General features: G+C 33.4%; 1 long non-coding RNA gene across 2 annotated transcripts in view; it reads left to right on the top strand.

Moving 5' to 3' along the window:
* Positions 1-15,571, top strand: part of LOC134470561 (uncharacterized) — a 33,287-nt gene extending 17,716 nt beyond the window's left edge. Inside the window, exons 2-4 of one of the 2 annotated variants that reach the window (XR_010039504.1) lie at positions 5,465-5,564; positions 15,197-15,257; positions 15,451-15,571. This is a non-coding gene — a long non-coding RNA (uncharacterized LOC134470561). The remainder of the gene's footprint in view (positions 1-5,464; positions 5,565-15,196; positions 15,258-15,450) is intronic. The other variant, XR_010039505.1, reaches the window with a different exon arrangement.
* Positions 15,572-17,052: the final 1,481 nt, after the last annotated feature.

Genomic DNA, 17,052 nt, shown 5'->3' with positions numbered 1-17,052 from the left:
GTAGCTATCCTGGGAAAATAGATAGCATAATGAAGGGAGGACGAGGACATTTAGGAGAGAGAGTCCTTCAGGAGGACATCCCTTAGGTTTCTATCTATACGCAGAAAACGATGTTTCCCATTAAAAATAATATCTTAGAAATTAATTTTGAGAGACTAGATTTACCTATTACATATTCATTCTTCCTTTGAATATCTGGTTGATTCTATGTTATAACTAAGTTTCCAAAAGTTTATAGGGTGATTATATATAACTTGAACAAGGAAATATTGAACTGAGTACTTTTGTGTGTGAAACTCAATGAATAAATCTTTATGTAAGCTAAGTCCGTGACTGCTCTTTGCTCCTGTGGTTTGAAGTCATCCTCCCTCTTGTTAGATGATAGATTATCAGCAGAGGAAAACAGCAGGTTTGTGTTCACAGTGATAGATAATAGGCTGAACAGAAGTGTGCGTCTGAACTTCCTTGAACAGCCAGCCTCATCTCCTGAGACATTTAAAAATATACTGGGTAACAAAAGAGAAAATGCCCTTCAGGGAAAATCATTTCCTCTATGCATAGATAATCTGTCTTTTCAAGGTGTTGCTTTGTTTGAAAGTGGAACTAATGATATACCAACAGAAGTATGAGAGATTTTCTTTAAACTCACAGAAAAAAGTTGACAACTATGATGTGAAGTGAAAACAGAGAAAAGACAATGTGTCCTGCAGTTCAGCACAGCACAGGCCAGCCTTAGTCTCATTTATCCCATTATGTCTGTCCTAAGGCACACTGCATAGTGTCTCTTAAGAGCCACTTTTATAATCCACAAGAAAAATAAGGACTGGAGGTAATTCATACCAATACCTATGAAATGATCTAAGTTAGTAAATAGAATTTCACTTTTCTACAATTTAAGAAGTTATAGTTTGGTATCCTATGATGACACATTTGGAAATTATGAGACAGTCACCAAAATATACAAAGTGCTGATACAGGAGAAAACTCTCATCATCATTATAAAAATACTCAAAAGAACAGCTCTCAAACTGAGTTTCATATGATTAATATAATTTTGAACATTATGGCTTTCCAAGAATTAGAGCTTTATTCCCAAAACAATCTTGGACACAAGAGCATAGATGATTAAAAAATAAAAACACGATGGAAAGCCATCTTACACCATTATTTGTTTTAATCAGCAATAGCAAATGAGATATGACCTGTTCCAGATATTTGAATTTCTTAATGTGTTATACTAAATAGATTGTTGTTCATATCATAATAGATTGGTCTCATTGCCTGGGGAGAGGAGAGTGCATTATAATTAAAATGTTGCCAGAAGGCTTACTAGAGAGTATTTCCTTAGGTTCTTTAGTTCCCTTTGCCAGGGAGTTCATTGTGTTTCACAAACATTTATTTGTTTCTCTGAAGAAACTTCGCAGAGAGCTTGATGTTTTATTCTCCCTTCTGAGAGAAGGACTAGAGCATTTTGTATTAGCTGCTCAAATACACTGTCTCTGAGGCTAAGAGGTTAGTTCTTTAATTCAAAGAACAAAATGCTATAAATATATGTTATTGGATTTTATGAATCTTAGAATATTGTGTATAAAACATATTCTACAGAACTTTTTTTTTTCATTTTTGGGGGAAAAGTTTCATTTAAAAAAACTGCAAAAGCATCTTTTCTTGATCCTTAAGACTGTCTTCGCCTCCATTTTTACTTTCCACAACTTAAGTCCAGATTCTTTGCCAGGAGTAAGAAAATCTTTGTGGGGAAAAAGATACCTACTTTGTTTCAGTAGGTATCTCTGGGCCAGCTCTGTCCTCCCTCACGGTTGGTGACTGGAGCAGCTAACATGTAAAAAAATAGGGACAAATTAATCGACAAGCACAGAGTATATCTAGTGGTGACATCCTTTGAATATCGTTGTTTGCTAATACTAATGCTTCCCGCTGAATCTTCTCCTGGGTTCCTCAGGCATGACCCTTGTTAGGCTTCTGCAATCCAGGTGTCTCTGAGCTGGGCAATGTTGTCTTCAAACATTCTATTCCATTTATTATCTTCCCTTCAGGTACTAGGACAGCCAAAGGCCCACTACTCTACCAAGGTCACATCAACTTACCAGGCATTCATCTATACTAAACTTAAAAGAACTTTATGCTAATGTGGTACCATCTTACCCATGAGTCAGAGTGTAACAAGGACCTTTTTCGCCTTTGATGGAATCAGCTTCCCAAGCAACCTTTTACCTTTGCATTTGCTCTATTCCCCGTTGGCTTTTATGGTGCCTCTCCTGTTCCAGCCTCTGTACCTAACACATTTGAAGGACTATGTGTTTCCCTTAAAGACTGTGCCACTCAGTTCAGGTCTAGAAGGAAGAGGCACGCCTTCATTTCTTGTGTGTGTATGTATTCAGGTGTGGAGGGAGGGTGAATGCTACTGTACTCTGAGAGTTTTTCTGCAACCTCAAAAAGTGAGATAACCTAGGCAGAGGGTTGCAAATCTGGTTTTGCCACCATCTTAGTTACCATCTGGAGATAGTGTACCACCTCATTATGGAACGTGACCAAAGATCGCATTTATCTTTTTTTTCTTTTTGACTTTATGGTAGCAACTGACTCACTGAATTCAGAATGAGTTGTGTCACAAAATCATTTTGCAGGCTTATATGGATTTGCTTTTTACTCTGAAAACCATAAAGTGTTACATTAAGTGAATGCAATATACAGTATTATGTTTAGGGAGTTCATTGTACTAACAATGAAGGCAGTGGGAAAGGGAGCTACTCAGGATGCAATAGATACGTGATGTAACCTACATTTTGCCTAATAGGCAAGAACTGTAAGGAATAGCGACGTGGACTCAGCCTTCAGAGACATCAAAGAATTAGGATCTCTATGAATTGGCTACTTTTTACATACAGAGAATAAATGAAAGGAGGGCAAAGAACATTTTTTAAGTTTTTGGCTGGAAATTTCTAGCAAGTGGACATCATTAACAGAAAAAATATAGAAAAATGAGCAAGTTTGGGTGAAAGATGGTGGTAAAGGTCTTATTAATAATATACCAAAGACAGATATGCATTTATGCATCTATGTATACATATAATCTATATTCATATAAACTGTGTGCTATATAAATTTTCAACTAATTTTTCTACTAGTTTTATAAAGAGTAAAGTTAAAAAACTTTCACAAAGAAACAGGAATGAAGTGGCATCTTGTAACTTTAAATACGATTCTGGCACTTGGAATGAAAAGATAAATGCTAAGTATTATTTGTACATTTCCATAAAAATAAGCAGAGTCCAGTATATTCTTACATATACATTTCATCTAAAAATTAGAGGAGTCTAACCAAAATGGGAACTTTATAATATATTAATATACTGGTGTTTGAGAGACCATCCCTACTGGGAAGTTATAGAATGAGTACCACTAAATGGACACAACTTTGTTTACTGTTTCGATAGTTACTTCCATTCAACAAATTTAAATTAAGGGAATGGAAAATTTTGGCTTACTAAAATCAAGAGACTTTAGACTGTAAATCTTGTGAATCAGTAATTAAATAGTTTGGTTGAGTCATGACTAAAATATTTTGAGTTTGAGAAGCCAATTTGGATGTCTGCTATTTTATCTTCTGGTTAATATTATATAGCTATCATCTCCAAGGCACAAGTAAATATGTCAGCAACTGGTAGACTGTCAATAATAGGGCACAGCTTACTTGATTAGGCGCTAGCTCAATTAAAAGATAGGATACATTCCTAAATTACTCAAAGAAGCTCTACTAGAGTTCATAAATGATCATATATCTTTGCTGCTACTCCTATCAAGAGGCAGCATCTATTCCTTCATTTCTAAAACACGGGCTGGACTTACAAATTGCTCTGACCAATAGGATTTTGGAGAAGTGGTGTTCTGTTTCTTATGCCAAGCACCAAGGGACCTTGAATACTTTTCTACTTGTCTCACTCTTGACTGCAGCTTAGGCTGACCTGCAGCATGATGAGAGATGGTCTAATTGTCCTTTCACCTACATGTTGAATGACCAACAATAAGAAGTATACTAGAATATCCCCACTGAGCAGGCTCTTCCATCCTACCTGTGGACCACAGATATATGTCTGAAGCCTGCTAAGATTTGCCAAGACTAGCAGGACCATTTAGCTAACCTGTAGACTTATGAACATTGATAAATGGTTCTTTAAGCCACTAAATTTTGGAGTTGTTTATAACATAGTAAAAGCTAACTAATCCGTCATATGCATATAATCAGCCATATGCATATATACATGTGGATTTTCAAATACATTTGAACAAGGAATAATCAGAGAATAATATGGCCACTATACGCTCTTCTGTTCCACGTTAATTTGTGTTGGGATCAGCAAAGAACACACTATGACTAATTATCTAATCTATACTTCCAGGGTTTTAGTTCTGGTCTTCTGTTCAATGAAAAATATTCACTCGCAAGATAACCTCTTCTTTAACTTTCATAAAAATTTTTTAATTGACTAATACACATAGTTTATTACACTGACTAATAAACACAGTTCTTATATTAATTGGCATGTCTTTTGAAGTTTTTTCAAAAAGGAATAGCCAGTATTGAAATGAGTATCTTATCTTTTAAGGGGAGAATTAAATTTATTTGTGGTAAATTTGTGAATAGATGAAGACTGAATTCATTGTAAAATTATTTTTGAAAGAATCAATAAGAATTTTATGATTAGTAAATGCATCTTTGGGCATCTTTCACATATTCAAGCCTAAATTAAACAAAGATAAGGTAACCATAATGTGCATATTCCTTTTTATTTTTAAGAAACTCATATAATTTACTTATTGTTAGCCACTGTAAAAAGTAGGCATGTATATAACCTTATTTAATTCTTGTATAAACCCTAAGGATATTGTACAATGATCATGTTACAAAGATAAAAATTGAGAAATAGAGTAAGTTTATGACAAGGTCAACTAAAGAAAATTGACCAAGTTTGTATGGTAATAAATAGCAAAAAATGAGTTGAACCCAGGAAGTCTAGTTTTATCAAATGCATGTTGATAAATATTCCATAAACTACATTTTGTTCTTGAGTTCACCACACTGTGGATATGGCTAAAAATTTTATTGCTTACTCCAGAAAAAGACACAATTTCTTTGGTCAAACTATTAGATAATTTCCCTAGAACAGTTTGTTTTTAGTTGCTCCTATGTTTTTTTTGTAATATTGCATGCACAATGCTCATATTTGAGCTTGCAAAATTAAAGACCTAAAACGATGCTAAATATCAGATGAAACCTGAAAATATCTTTGAAATACCTGCATATTTAGCTCAACCAATGCTAGGTACAGTACTTGAATCATTACTGTTATCTATTTTCTATAACATAGAGTTTATATATGCATATACACATTTTTAAGATTAAATTTCATACCCCTTAAAGCATTTCTAATACTCGATTTTCTAGTTGCCTAAAACTGAAAGTGAAGCAACAGATGGAGAGGAGGACACGGAGAGCCGCCAGGGGTGCTTGCTAATTAGCCGATGCTATTCTGCACACCAGCACTGTATGTAAATTGTCAACTGCATATTATATCTATCACTAATGTCATCCTTTATCTGCAGGCTATTTTCAGAAACTAGGTACTTGCCCAAATATTAACCACTTCATTTAGTCTAAAGTGGAAAGGGGCTCTTCTGAGTAGAAATATATGGAGGTGGCAGTGCAATTCATAATTTAGTAATGCATCATGAATCCTTAAATTTCTCATTTGAATATTCTACTTTGTGGGCAAATACAGGTTCTCTTTCAAAAGTATAGCCATAAAATATTATCTGCAGGAAATAAAAAATTATTCTAATGTGGCATAACACCAAGTTATTATTTCTCTGTCAACTTTTAGCTATATTTTTCCTCAGGGCAACATTTCATGCTGTCATTATAAAATATTTTGACAGAACATAATTTCTGTAAACTAAGTGCTCCAAGGGTTTTTTTTTTTAAAGATAAACTCAACTTTGTTGTGGAAAAATAAAACTGGCTCCTTGAAACGTAGTAAACTATGTATACTAGGAAGAAATATGACTAATATCTGGATGAAATATACAATGTCATTTGTAACAAGAGTCCTACAATATTCTCTCAAGAATACAGCCACATTCTACAGATAAACATGCAAGATGTACCCCTGTGGTGGCTAGAAATATAAATGTAGGCATGATCATATACTGATTATTTTTTTTAAGTCAAGAGGCAGTGTTACGAAAATTTTGGCAACAAGTGTTTGCAGACCAACCGAGGGTAAAAGGAAGACATTGAAGAGTAGGTTTGTGTGGCCCAGAGACAGTGGGGGAAGGATGCCTGTCTGTCCTTCAGTGTGACAGCAACAGACTCATAACTCACGTCTTTTCCCATGATTTCTTTCCACATTTGGGGCACTGAGAATAGAATGAAGAAGAAAGAATAAAAAGATTTGCTCACCTTTAGGCAATTAAGCATTGCAAATACCTCAAGACAGGCTAAATAGATTATTGGTGTTCCAAAACATTTTTGTAACCAAGAGTATCTGTAGGGTAAAGTAGTGTTGGACAGGATTTACTCTAAAGGCTCATGAAATTAAGATCAGGCAGAATGGTCAGTACAGGCAACATAAATTTGCTATAGTATTCTGGGGATTAAGCAGAAAGAAAGTGTTTTTATTGTCTCTGTTTCAAGTAAAAAAAAACCTGAGGGAATATTTTTAAATCAAACAAGGAGGAAAGATCACAAAAGGAGAGGATTATTTGATTTAAACATATATATATATATATACCAGACATTGCTTGGTCCCAAGTTAATGTGTACTTATTTATGTTTTTATCTATCAGTTAAGAATAAAAAAAGAAAATTAAATAGGAAACCAAATCACTGTAATCTAAATAGATGAAGGTGGCTATTAAGTGATATTTTATAGGTATATTAGTCTTAAAAATTTTTACATCTGTCAATAGGACGCTATCATGATCATATTTCTTAGAATTATTATGATAAAGGAAATGCTACATGTAGCACTTGGTATGAAGTTTAGTATACTGATGAATAAATGTTAGCGATCATAAGTACCTATGTAAAATATTGGAAAGTAAATGTGAATATTCATTTTAATAGATATCTATTAAACACCAATTATGTACCATGTACTGTTCTACGTGGGTTACATATATGAGCAAAATAATCAATTACTGTTTTGGAACACATATATTAAAAATGATTCATTTGGAATGGTTGGGCAGCAACTTTTTTCCTATCAATATTATTATATTTTTCTAAATTGTTTTACAATGGGAAATATTAATTTTAGCAGAAACTAGAAATATATGAAACATAGAAGCAGTGAATAAGTTCTATACTTTCTTAGTGTTCCATTTTTTAAGTTAAAAGATAAATTCATGAGATTTTATACTTTATTTTTAGAAGAAAATATAACATACAACTGGTGAAATTAGAAAAATTGTATTATGCAATAAAAATAAAATTCAGTGATAGATCTATGCTCATCAGGTAAAGATCTCATGGTTAATTAAATGCCATGATATTTCAAGGTTTCTGCTAAACAATATTCATAAGCTTTTATAATATCACTAAGATTTTAGAAATGTTTATGTCCTCTGACAAACTAATAAGCAAATTGTTAAAAATATCTAAAACCAGTTATGTAAAAATTTACGCAAAAAAGTTACTTATCACAGTACGAATTTCAAATTTGTTGAGAAGTAAGAACAGCAAGAAAGCAATGTAATTATAAAACAAACTAAATTGATTGTGGGACAGCCATAAAACAAGCTAATGCAGTTATTAAAACTAAACTTTAATGATACTATGAATCATTTCAAATTATAGGGAAACATGATATAAGATTAAACTGGAACTCAGGCTACAACTTGATATAAAAATTAAATGTCTACCATGCAGCACACTCATTCAGGCCTCTGACCACATGCTTAGAAACACGGCTTGGAAAGAAATGAGAATCAGAATTAATGACAGTTGCCATGACAGAGGTGTTATTCTCAATCCTCCCTTCAATTTGGATACCCGCAGACAACGTGTCGTTAAATCCTGCCATAACCTCCAGAATATCTTCATATAGCTTCAAATTATGTCCTCTCTCCACCCTATCTTTTCCTGTTTAGCAGATATCCAAGTTCTCAGCCTTTGTCTCTTGGGAGCCGGGGATTTGGCTCAGTGGCTCAGGCATTTGCAATAGGGTGACAATTTGACAATAGTTAAACCCTACTCTCATCCTAGTCTCAATCTGCCTTCTCCAGCGTTTTCCAGATAACTTCTCTAAAAGACCTGTCCAATCATATCTCTTCACCACTGACCTGTCTAAAACCCTGCAGAGTTCTGAGTACATCCTGGATAATGATCATGGAGCGAACAAGGATCTTCATAAGCTGATTTCTGCTTCCTTTTTAAATTTAAAGCCTTACCTTCCTTACCTGGAGTTTAACTACATTTTCCTTCCTTCAACAAGCCCTAACTTTTCACATTTTCATGCTTTGCCTCACTTATTAACCCTCCTGGAATGTGTGTCAGAACCTATTGAACTTAATACACCTGCATTTCAGTTTCCAACATTCAAGTGAAACTCTTCTTTCCCATTGATCCTTCTCTGACATTTTCTAGGATTTACATGAGCGTTTTTCTCTAGGCTCCCAGAACACCAGCATCCTGATTTGGCACTTACCCTGAGATACTATGATTGTTTTCTTAGCAATATCCTTAGCAATTTAAACCTCTTTATGCCCAAGATTAGAAAAATATCTAGCACTTCAAATATTCTCATGATGTATATTGCTTTCACAAATATTTCTTGGCAGCATTTTTCTTCTGCGTATTTTCTTCTGAGTGGGTGTAACTCTGCTAAAATATATGAAGATTACTAGTAAATGGTTGAAACAAAGGAGCTGTCTTTATGCAGAACTGCCTGGGAGGGCGTAATGGGAATCTCACCAAGGGGACTATTTTTCCATAGGTTGCTTTAGTAATCTGATCTCCAAATTGACATTTCCATGAGACTATCGTACATCAACTGTTAATCTAGTTTTAAGATATTCTATAAATCTTTGGGTTCACAGAAGAGAAATGTCTGAGATCAAATATGCACAGCAAATCCTGAATATTACATTGTTTTGGAGAAAGACAATGCCTATGATTGTAAAAAGTATTGGAAATTCCTGCCAGAAAAAGAAACATTTAATTTCATATGCTTTAGAATTTCCTAAAAACTTTTCCATTGATTATTATTTTAACTAAAAATAAGCTAATATAAGCGTCATGCCTATGCCATTTCATGGAAGTAGGACTCCAAATTGTAGTAATAAGTGGCCTTATCTCCCAAGCACAGGCAAATCTTTGAAAATTTCTAATTTTTTTTGTTGCTATTGTTACTGGAAAGTGTTACAGAATTCTCATCCCCTATAATAGCAGGGTCAAATCTCCAAAAGAATGTGGTAAGAGTCAGTGTGTTTTGTAAAGTACTTAGTACTAGAAGGACTTTGTTTATTGCTGTTACTTGTATTATTGTTATATCTTGTTATAAAGTCTACTTGAAGTCCCATCAGCATAAAATAATTTTGTTTTTTACATTTTTTCAATTTTCATCAAACATTTTATATTTTAATTACCTGTTTATATCTTGCATAATTTATATTTTGATATATTTTAGATTATATTTCAATGTAAGAATATGATATTTCATTATTGAACTATATTTTTTTAAATAATGCACTTTTGAAAACTTTTCCTGCAAGACTTGAAGCAAAACAAGGATGTCCATTCTCTTCATTATTTAACATAGTGTAGAACGTCTTAGCCACTGTAAATATGCAAGGGAAACAAGTAATAGGAATACAACAGGAAAAAAGGAGTCAAGCTATTCCTATTTGCAGATGATGTATTTTTTATAGATGGATAATCCGCAAGACTCCACGAAAAGATTATTTGAAATGATAAGCAAATTCTATCCAAATAGCGAAAGCATCTTTGGGCAAAATGATCAAAGCTAGAGTCATACTATTTGTTTTCAAAATATGCTACAATGCCATAGCAATTTCACCAGGATGATATTAACATAAAAGTACACACAAATTTTAACAGGAAAGAAGATATCACCTCACAAACTACTAGCAACAGTCTACAAAACAACACTAAAACCATGTTAGTAAAAGGACAGCCTCTGATAAATGGTTCAGGAAAAACTGGGTATTCACATGTACAAAGTGGAAACTTCACTGTTATTTCTTTGTCTAAGTAGATTAAAGATTAAAAATTATAACTGAAACTACAAAACTACTAAAATAAAATATAGAGGAAACTTAAAAACTTTAAAATAAGAATTTTGTTTTGAAAAAGACTTCAAAATCACAGGAAACAAAAGTAAAAATAGACAAATATAATTACACTATTCTAAATAGAGAAGAAAACAATCAACAAGATGAAACAAATGAGCACAGGAAAATAATCTTAAAAACTCTGCATCACAAAATAGATTTATAGCCAGAATATAAGAGCCTTAGATACTTCAATTAACAAAAACCTCAAATAATAGAAAAAGGAGAAAGACAATAAAATGATACTTTTCAAAAAAATAAAAATTGTCACCAACTATATGAAAAACTGCTTAATTTCATTAGCTCTCAAGGAAATATAAGCTAAAACAACAATAAAATATTTCAGTCCAATTAGAATAACTGATATTAAAAAGATAAAAAGTAACAAATTCTGGTCTGGATATGAAAAGAAGGAAACTCTGATGCACTGGTGGTGAGAATGTGAACTAGTGTAGCCACCATAGCTAATAGTACAATCTAAAAGGAGATCTGCACCTATGTTCCAGCTATTCCACTTCTGGGACTACATCCAAAGAAATGGTATCACCATAAAAAGAGGTGTCAATATGCCCATGTTTACTGTAGCACTGTTCAAAGTAGGTATGCTATGGAATCAACATAGATGCTCATCTGCAGCTGAATTAGTAAAGCAAATGTGGTATATATGCACAATAGATTATTCTTCTGTCATACCAAGTAATGATATTTTATTATGTGTAGTAAAATGGACAAAGAACATTATGCTACGAGAAATAAGTGGGACACAGAAAGCCCAGTACAATGTGTTCTCTCTGTGAATATTCAAAAAGCTTGATTAGAATGTGTAACAGAGAGTACTGGAGGGTGGCGGTGGTAAGTAGAAGGAGTTTGGATAATTCATACCGAGACAGTTGGATACAGGTTCTACAGTGCTACAGCATAGTTCTACTATTCTGTAGTTCAAAAAATCCTGCTATACTATACAAATAACTAGAATAGAGAAGCTTAAAGGTACCAAACAAAAACAGTAATAGGGAGATGGAAACATTTATTCTTCTGGTTTATTCATCATATACTGTATATATGTAATAGATTATCACACTGTATCTCAATCATTTGAACAACTAAAATAGTAATAAAAATTAATAAAATATTGTCCTTTATTATTTAAAATTGCTATCTATAAATGGTATTAAGTAAATATTATATGGTTTTATCATTTATAAGTTAAACTTTAAATGTATAAATCCTAATCATAGGCAAGACTATACAAATTTAAATAAAGTAATACTTGGAGCAGTATAAACCAGGTAATCCCTAGCAAGTGATAAAATGCCATTATAAACACTTCCAGTCAGATGAAATGAATTAGTAATCATTTGGAAAATCTTGATATTTCCTTGATAACAGCACAATTATTTTAGAATAATTATTTTAGTAAGATTATTAAATCATTAATATGCTTTTACAAAAATGGGTAGGAATTTTTAACTAACATGTTTTAAATCAATAGATCTCTTTTACAAAGCAATTTATTTTTATGTTAAAAAAGACTTAGTCCCTTTGTCCAAAAATTGTTTTCACAAATATTTAGCCTAAGAAGGAAACAAGTTGCAGTATATATTTATTAAACATCTGAACTAAAGATGTTTATTTTACTGAGTCTATAAATTTTGCCTTCATCAAGACAAAGAAAAATCCTTTTGTCCATTTCACTAATTTCATTTTACATTATTTCAAATTAGTATTTATGCTACTTAATTTTTCTAATAAATCTTGGAGGAAAATATAATTGTATATTTTATATGTTTTAAACTCATATCAATTTCAATGGGAGGATTACTTTATTATAGTATCACTTTGTGTTTTGTGTCTTTGTTTAATATTCAGGATAACTTTTGAAACACTATTGCAGGCTCATTGCCATACAATTGGAAACAGACTTTCACTTATTTATCTTTAAACCTCAGTGGCTAGCCAGGTAGTTGGCACCGAGAAAACATGCACTGCATGTTTGCTGACTGGTGTATAAGGAAACAATTTTTAAATATTAATCTCTTCCATTTGGAAATTTTGCTTTTTATTTTCTCCAATCATGTATTCTTTGTATTTTATTTTGGTTGTTTCTATTTTTAAATATATTCAAACCCTAAGGGATTATTTCCACCTAATTTTATTCAGATGTTTCCAATCTTAAAAACAAACACAATCTTTCAAGTCATCTACCGTTACTAATTTTTGGCCTTTTTCCATAAATTTCCTTTTCTTTGTCCCAACTTCTGGAATACTTAATGACCCAATTTTTTAAAGCTAAAGTGAGAGTTTTGGTGAGAGAAGAAGAATTTAGAGAGGTTTAGAAAAGCACTATTCTAGAAATACAGATGTAATAAGTGGATATCAAAAGTTATGTCATGGCAAATTCAGGACTAGGACCCAGAGCTTGCTCATTCTCCCAGTCTTTTTCCCAGTATAATCTGAAAGTTTGTGCTTTGTGTATCTCTCCCTTCTCTCTCTCTTCTTCCCTTCTCTCTTTCCTTTCTGTCTCTTTTTTCCTTCCTTCCGTCTCTTCATTTAGGAACCACATACTGAGAGCACACTGCTGGCCATGTGGGGGTCACCAGTGTTAACAAAAGAATGCAAAGTTCAGTATTGGATTTGAATAGACTCCTTTGATGGTTAGGAATACAGAAATATTCTCTTTCTCTCTCATGTACAATATTGCTCAATTCATTTCAGATTTGTTGTTTTATGTCTTAAGCTGCTTCAGTCTAGTGTTTAACATAGAGTTCCTCTACTATTTTTTAAATTATACCTTTCCCTTGAGAAACTTGATTAATTCATATTGCTGAAATTATCACCTTGGTTGAAATGACATATGGTTTCATTCTGCTTTTAGTCTCTCTGGTTTGGAATATATTTTTGAAGAACTAATAGATTTCCTATCTTGGAAGCCTCTTAATGCTTTGACATTAAACATAGGCATTAAAAAATGTAGCAGTGTTAATTGAGAATGATAATCAGGATGTCACCACTGGGTCCTATTTTGGTGAGTTAATGTAACTCAATTATGCCTGGAATTCTTAGAGTGGAACCTTAACAATGAGCTATTGTTTTAATTTTATATCATTTCTACACAAAACTGCTCTTTATAAAATAGTAATATTAAATTTTTTCAAAATATAAAAAATACTTAACTACCACTACAATTAACACACATTTACGAACACTCCCAGGCTCTCCCTTTTCCAGATCAATCATTTTAAAAGGATATTTTGATTTTTAAATATATACACTCCTTATATATTAGTGTTTTCCTTTAATTATTTAAAGAAAGTCATTTGCTCCTATATTTAACAGTTCAATATTTTAGAAAATTGACAATCAGAAGGAGCCATAATTATGATTATATTAATATTTAATAATAATAGCTGAGGCCCTAAAATGCTCATTTTAAAAATTGGTATTTAAATCTAGGACTATTCTATAACAAATTCCTTTTTTCTTGCCTTACACAGACTCTATATTAGTGTTTATTTCTCTAGAGTATAAAACGGGAGCTGGGGTAGAAATGCGGACACAGTTGAAGGAATGGTGAGTTAATAGTTATGAAAGTCATAAAGGCCAATGCTGGTTGACTCTGAGAAACACTTAACAACCAGTATCTTTAAAACCAATGACAAGAAATTGAATGGTGAGTACTAAGTCTGCTTGTATAATTGTAGAAATAATAATTTCATTCCAGTAAATCATTAGGGAAGGAACTTTTCTGATGTATCTTCCAATATTTGATCCTGGCTCGCTTTTCACGTCTTTCATCCCCTACATTTTCAGTTTGTTTTGCTGTGTTTTTAGAAGGTGATATTGTACCCATTCTGGTCCTCATGGATCACCGTCTTTCCATCTTCTCAGCTTTTCTTTTCTCCTTGTAATTCTTCAGACTGGGTGTTTCCTTTGCTTGCTCCACTGCAACCTACAGTGTTTCCTGGCACTATCTCTCACTAAGTTTATTTGCTGAAATTATCCTATAGGACAGCTTCTCTGGCTCAGTTCCTTATCAGTTATGGAACTTTTCACTACATATTACAGAGTACACCAATTCATACTCCTTTACACATTAAGGAGCCAGGACATTATTTTACAAAATCCAGTTGCATATGTAGAGTGAGACATTAACACACTGTGATCAGAAGCTGTTACGTTGTCAGGCGCTTCATGTGTTGTCCTCTGTGTCAGCTTCCCATGGTGGCAATTTAAAGACTGTAACTCTTCTAAAAGTAAAAATTTTCTCAAATGTCTTTACTTAAATTCTCATTTTTAAACTTTTTACATTGTATTTGATATTTGTATGATTGATTTAGAATATCTATTTGGGACTTGGATTTTTTGTCAACTGGTAAATCTTAAGAGCACATAGTAGTGATGAGTTCATGAATATATTCCCAATAGTTAGATATTTCCTGGCACATAAGAGGGCTTTCGTGTATAATCTTAAATGGATATGCATATACCTTATGACTGTTACATGTTGTAGGCAGTGATGATAATGTTCCCAACAAGTCAGCCCATCACAACCCAACAGACATCTCTACCCAACCCTACCTTCATTCTTAGACTATCTATAAACTTAAGAGTTTAAACCAACTCTTTTTTTTATTTAATTCTTCATCAACATACTAGAATCAATAGTGAATAATCAAAGAGGGTTTGGAAGCATTTAAAAAAAGTATGCAAGGCATTTGACATATAGTACCAGTTATATAAAAGAAACCTGAAAAATGGTAGTATTTGTTTCTGAATTCTTTTGTGCTGACATACCTTGAATGCTGTTTTTGTTTTGTTTTCTTAGGTTCAATCCTGAGCCACTAGTCGTATTTGTGACAAACCTGCTCTAAGACCTTGAGTCACAGGTAAGCTTTCTGCAGTATGCTTGCTCTGAAGATACTTTCTTTCTTTTCCACAAGAGCGTCTCTATTTCAAATCCTAGCTGAACTTGTCACTGGTTCCAGTTTCTGATTTGGTCCACATTTTAATCCACACTCTCATTTCTCCATTCAGTTCCACAGTTCCACCAGCTTTGTTTTTCTCTTATCTCGTCCTTAGTATGGGAGTTAAATACCGGCTCAGGACTCAGTTGATGACTTGGGAAGAATATCCAAGACTTCAATATATCCTTGGACTTCTGGAAGTCTATGTGTCTTCCTTGCTAAGTGGACAGGCAAGTGATGTCTACCTAGACTTCCCATCCTGATGTATGTACATTGTTAATCTATCTCACTTTTAAAACTTTGAACTTCAAGCTTAAGCATTCACTGAAAGCCACCATATTTTGTAACTTAGGGCAGCACATACACCACACAATGGCCAGAAACAGTCAAACTCAGCTATCAGATGTTCTTTCTGGGTCTTTTCAAATGCCAGTCTTTGGCTTTATCTCTGTTTTTTTAGGCAATCATAACTTTCTTTGTCCCCCACTGTCCATATGCAGTATTTCACACTCTCCTTTCTAGTGTGCATAGGTTTAAAAAGATAGAGAAATTCATTCTCATACATTATTTTTAAGGGAAAATATTTGAGTAAGTATAAAAGAAAGATATTTTGAAATGGATGGCAAAGAGGAAAGGCAAAAAGAGAAGAATCCTTATAGTTTTATAGTTTAAGGTTTTTAACGGCAGCAGTCATGACTGGTAGTTTTCAACTCATATAGTTTTTTTAGTTATTTCTTCCATCAGTGTCTTTCTTATAATCTTTGTGTTTTTGGTAACAAAGACAATTCTGAAGGAAAATGTGTCTGCTTATCTTATTTCAAGTAAGCAAACTTTTCTTACTGAGTAGGGAGAGAAATTCAGATAGTCCCCTGGTGATTAAGTGATGACTCAATACATCATCAATGTGATAGTTAACTGATCATGTCAACTTGAGTAAGAAACACCCATCCAAACTGGATCAGCATAGTTCTAGTGTAGCTGAAGACAAAAAACCCACGCTAGATGACAGCCACCAGCAGGTTTGCTGCCTGAACGCAACAAAGGGTAACAAGAGGCTCACTTGCATCTTCAGGGGAGATGTTGTCTTCACCCTCCTCACCTTGGATATCGTTTTTTGGCTTCTTTTGCAGACTCCTCAGCCTCATGATATGTACTCAAGGGGACACTGCAGTGAGCTCCAGGCCTTCAACTGGGTCCTTTGCATCTCCAGCACACACAGAACACACACAGAGCACACATACTTTTCTACGCTTGATTTTTCAGGTGGCCATTGTAAGCCAATCTTGTAAATTTGTATATATTTGTGAAGCTTGCGGTAAATGTGTTTCTCTAGTAAGCACTGACTGATACAATCAGGTACAACACTATCTATCAAGGACTGATGATGGGATCCATGTGTATATCAAGTCCACTCATGGAATCCGGTGTATGGATTTATACACCTTTCTTCCCTCTCCATCTACTTTTGCTTTCATTAATCATCTTGTGAGGAATCTATTTCTTCAGAGAAAACACAATTATTGTTTTGTTTTGAAATAAGTTATGGGAAAGCTTCAGGTATATCTCCTACCTAGGTCCCAAAAAGTCTTTGTTTTATCATAGCATGTATTTTTCCAGTTATGGAAAAGGGATTAAATAAATAAAACCATGATTCTTATTCTCAAATGAGATGCCTTTTCACAGAGTCAATGTACTGATGTCACTGATACTCTATTAA

Source organism: Cavia porcellus, unplaced genomic scaffold (assembly GCF_034190915.1).
Source record: "Cavia porcellus strain 051 isolate PalLab524CR breed Dunkin Hartley unplaced genomic scaffold, mCavPor4.1 scaffold_15, whole genome shotgun sequence".
Classification (NCBI taxonomy): Eukaryota; Metazoa; Chordata; class Mammalia; order Rodentia; family Caviidae; genus Cavia; species Cavia porcellus.
This window is presented reverse-complemented; position numbering and strand designations above follow the sequence as displayed.